Source organism: Octopus sinensis, linkage group LG2, assembly GCF_006345805.1.
Source record: "Octopus sinensis linkage group LG2, ASM634580v1, whole genome shotgun sequence".
NCBI lineage: Eukaryota > Metazoa > Mollusca > Cephalopoda > Octopoda > Octopodidae > Octopus > Octopus sinensis.
The window spans coordinates 25,910,588-25,915,701 of record NC_042998.1 but is presented as its reverse complement, the minus strand read 5'-3'; the positions used below and the strand labels follow the sequence as shown (position 1 = coordinate 25,915,701).

The window sequence follows — 5,114 nt, the reverse complement described above, 5'->3', positions numbered from 1 at the left end:
TGTCACTGAATATAGGAAAAATTAGTCGTGAGAGTATATACATATTTCCAGAGTTATTGCTCTCTCATTAGCATTGCATCCAACCCTTCTACTATCCACGAATGCTCTGCTTAAATACGCATTAAGCTTCGTGGTGTAACACTAGTGGATTGACCAATTTACATATTAAAAACATTCCTGGTAACTGGTACATCATCATCATCATCATTTAGCATTCGTCTTCCATGCTAGCATGGGTTGCACCAGACTTCTGCATCTGTTTTGGGAGGGTTTTTATGGTCGAATGCCCTTCCTAACACCAACCACTCAGCAGAGTGGTATGCAAATATTAACTGCTAGCAAGGACACAGTATTCCATTATGGAACCATATGTTGACATATGTATGACTATTTGAAGAGCAAGACTGAATACAGTATAAATTTTGTGTGGGTTTACGATATGATGGTTAAAATAGTAGTATTGATGGCTTACTCTTTACTCTTTTACTTGTTTCTGTCATTTGACAGTGGCCTAGCTGGAGCACTGCATTTAGTCGAAGAAATCGACCCCAGGACTTATTCTTTGTAAGCCTAGTACTTATTCTATCAGTCTCTTTTGCTGAACCGCTAAGTTACGTGGACATAAACACACTAGCATCAGCTGTCAAGTGATGTTGGGGGACAAACACAGACACACAAACACACACACACACACATGCATGCACGCACACGCACACACACACACAAACATACACACATATGACGGGCTCATGTTCAGTTTCCATCTACCAAATCCACTCACAAGGCTTTGGTCAGTTCAAGGCTATAATAGAAGACACTTACTCAAGGTACCATGCAGTGGGACTGAACCCGGAACCATGTGGTTGGTAAGCAAGCTACTTACCCCAATCGAGGCTATAAAAACTTACTATGTTCCAATGAATACATATTTATCTTTTAACTGTGTCAGCACATTGACAATAAACTATACAGAATATACATTCATTCATAAACACACGCATACACACATGTACACACACATGCACATACATGCATACACATGTACACATGTATATGTTTTTCCTTTCTTTTGTTTTCTTTTATGTGTTTCACTCATTAAGCTGTGGCCATGCTGAAGCAACACCGAGAGAAAACTATGGAATGCTTTATGAATTTACCTGTCATCCTTGTACAGGGGCCATGATAATCTTCTCTGAATCATTACATTTTTAGAATTGGTATTGTATAGGAGTGGATGTGTGGTAAGTAGCTTGCTTACCAACCACATGGTTCTTGGTTTAGTCCCACTGTGCGGCTTCTTGGGCAAGTGTCTTCTACTATAGGCTCGGGCTGACTAAAGCCTTGTGAGTGGATTTGGTAGACAGAAACTGAAAGAAGCCTGTCATATATAAACGTTAGCATGCCAGGTGAAATGCATAGCCATATTTCGTCTGCCACTACATTCTGAGTTCAAATTCCGCCAAGGTCGACTTTGCCTTTCATCCTTTCAGGGTCACTAAATTATGTACCAGTTATGCACTGGGGTCGATGTAATCGACTTAATTCGTTTGTCTATCCTTGTTTGTCTCCTCTGTGTTTAGCCCCTTGTGGGTAGTAAAGAAATATATATGTATATATATGTATATGTATATGTATGTGTGTGTGTGCATATGTTTGTGTGTCTGTGTTTGTCTCCCCAACATCGCTTGATAACCGATGCTGGTGTGTTTATGTCCCTGTAACTTAGCAGTTCGGCAAAAGAACCGATAGAATAAGTACTAGGCTTACAAAGAATAAGTCCTGGGGTCGATTTGCTTGACTAAATGCGGTGCTCGAGCATGGCCACAGTCAAATGACTGAAACAAGTAAAAGAGTGTTGCCAAAGCTTGTATTTTAAAAAATCATTTGTAGAATATCAACCGAAACAAATGAAGAATACTTTTATTTATTACATCCTAAACACCAACCAAAATAGATCTCTTCTGATATGATTGGTAGACTAATTCAATCATAATTACACAACAGATGATTTGGGTATACAGGTTAGAAACATAACAGAAGTCAAACATAGAATATAACAGATTTTAATTTGCAACATCAATCAATACAAAGTGTACAAAAACGTGTTTGTGTGTGCGTGTACATAGTTATTTTTGTGTTTTCCAAATCATCTGAATAATCTTTTGTAGAAAGTGTTCATATAAATTTTCTTGTTTGTGAGAGCATATGTGATCATGCAGATAAATGGTTATCAGTAAAGAGAAGAATCAGATAATGTGTGTGTATTTAAACTGGAAGAATTTAACATTGGTAAATGATTTCTTGTTTTCTGTAATGTATTTTATAAAACTTGAGACAGCCAGTGGTGTTCTTTTGAATCAAAAAGAAGAGCTAAGCAAAAGAGTGAAATAATACAGCTTATTTATGACTACCAATAAAAAAACAATGAAGAAAAGAGAGTGGCTGTGGGGTAAGTAGCTTGCTTACCAACCACATGGTTCCGGGTTCAGTACTACTGTGTGGCACCTTGGGCAAGTGTCTCCTACTATAGCCTCAGGCTGACCAAAGCCTTCTGAATGGATTTGGTAGATGGAAACTGAAAGAAGCCCGTCGTATATATGTATATATATATATATATATGTATGTGTGTGTTTGTGTGTCTGTGTTCGTCCCCCCAACATCGCTTGACAACCAATGCTGGTGTGTTTACGTCCCTGTAACCAGCCATTCAGCAAAAGACACTGACAGAATAAGTACTAGGCTTACGAAGAATAAGTCCTGGGGTTGATTTGCTCGACTGAAGGTGGTGCTCCAGCATGGCCACAGTCAAATGACTGAAACAAGTAAAAGAGTAAAAGAGTAAAAGAGATTTGTCTGGTATCCAGTGAACATACTAAAAGATAATTTCTTTTGAGTTTTGTCTTATAAATTCAAAAAAATATCTGCAAAGATTACTGGTGTCTGGTTGGCCAAAAAATTGCACATGACAAAACAGTGAAAAGGAACTGTTGTCACACGCATGCATGGTCTTCTGAAAATTCATTGGAGTTAACACAAAAGGAAATCTGTTATTTCATTTATTTATCTGGTTATTTATTTATTTCTGATTGTCAGCAGTAACCTTGTGTGTTTTGACAATCCAATAATATATTTTTATTTTCTTACCCAGTATTGTTTTTAAAGTATTAGTTTTCTACTTGTGACAAGTAGTCAGCCAATATTAACATTATAGCATTATAAGAAGCTAAATTGTTCACCAATTAATGACTTAATATCTCAATGTGTTAAGTTATTGACAAATTTAAATAATTACAAAATAACAAATGATTTTATTTTGGTGGCGGTGGTGGGTGGGGGGGGGAGAATTTGATTAACTCACTCCATCTTAAGAATCGATGACGTAACTACAGATATTCTCTGCCTGCTTTGTCGTGCGTCACCAATAGATATCAAACTGTATTGATTGGTAGAAGTATGAAGATAATTTCAAACCAACAAGGGAATATAAATTGATACCAAAATATTCTATTCTTTTTCAAAGCAAGTAATTTACATTTAATTTCGTTCTTCAATGAATTGCAGTTTTATGTGCAAATGAATCAATAACCGTTGGTAGTACAAGGAAACAGATGATACCAGGAAAACTTAATTTATGGGCTACATAATAATAATATCACATTATTCCATATTATTATCATTTTTACAATTACGACTGCTGCTCAGCACACTTTCATCACAAGCAATTTTCTGCTTCTTTCACTCTTTTCAATTGTTCTAATAATTAGAATCAGCAAGAAGCATTTAGAGATTAATTTATTTTGTTTAGCTGGCATGATAGAATGCTAAGCAAATATTGGTGGTAGATTACTTGTATCAGTTGTGTTTGGCAGAAGGAATACATAAGTAATCTGTCGAGGAATTCGCTTCTAATATAAAGGTTATGGGATTTTTTTGTCTGTCTGGTTTTAGTGGATGGATGGAAGCACTCCATCGGTTACGACGACGAGGGTTCCGGTTGATTCGATCAACGGAACAGCCTGCTCGTGAAATTAACGTGTAAGTGGCTGAGCACTCCACAGACACGTGTACCCTTAACGCAGTTCTCGGGGATATTCAGCATGACACAGAGAGTGACAAGGCTGGCCCTTTGAAATACAGGTACAACAGAAACAGGAAGTAAGAGTGAGAGAAAGTTGTGGTGAAAGAGTACAGCAGGGTTCACCACCATCCCTGCCGGAGCCTCGTGGAGCTTTAGGTGTTTTCGCTCAATAAACACTCACAACGCTCGGTCTGGGAATCAAAACCGTGATCCTACGACCGCGAGTCCGCTGCCCTAACCACTGGGCCATTGCACCTCCACTCTGGTTTTAGTAAGGAATTTAAATAAGGAATGAAGAAGGTGTAAAATCCGCAATACATCCTGGACTGCATCCAGAGAAAAGCCACTTGAGTGACTGGAATAAAATTACTAACAAACAAGCTCCAGTCTCTGGCCTACAGGCTGGCTGTCTCCTCCCTCTGCCTTTTCAGTTGTGATAACATTACGGCTGAGTAGACGGGAACTACTGAAATGAAAAAAAAACCTACTCAAAGACACGACACATCACCTGGGCCAAGAACTGAACTAATAACCATATGATTAGGGACCCAGACACCTGAACCACTTGGTCCTGTACTGTCACACAAAGAATTATTTGATTAATTAACCTGTAGCCCTCAGTCTATTTGACTCTGTGGTGCACAGGAGTTCAAATAAAAAGTTACTGGTTCACTGAGTATGGAAAGGATTTTGAATGAATTAAATTGTTTTAAAGTTTAAAATTTTGAGAAAGAAAACAAGTTAACTATTTCATATACTATTTTATTTATTATATTCGTGTATAATGAATTATAAATTTTCTGAGGCCTAAAATTATATTTCTAAAAATATGTGGTACACAAGGTAGCTTTGGTATGATGTTTGATAAACCCTTGATTAGACACACATGTAAATAAATATGCCAAATAATCTCCCAAAACTATACGCCAATATCTAAGCATTGTTAGGTTACCTATGAAGGAAATCAGGCAATACTAAGATAAGCAATTCCCACAAACTAAATATTGCCAAATGCTTTCCACTTTACAAGAAGGAA

The 5,114-nt window shown here is 37.3% G+C and overlaps 1 pseudogene; it reads right to left on the bottom strand.

Annotated features, from left to right (window-relative positions):
- Positions 1 to 1,129: 1,129 nt before the first annotated feature.
- LOC115208842 lies at positions 1,130 to 1,228 on the bottom strand (annotated as a pseudogene).
- Between the last annotated feature and the right edge of the window lie 3,886 nt (positions 1,229 to 5,114).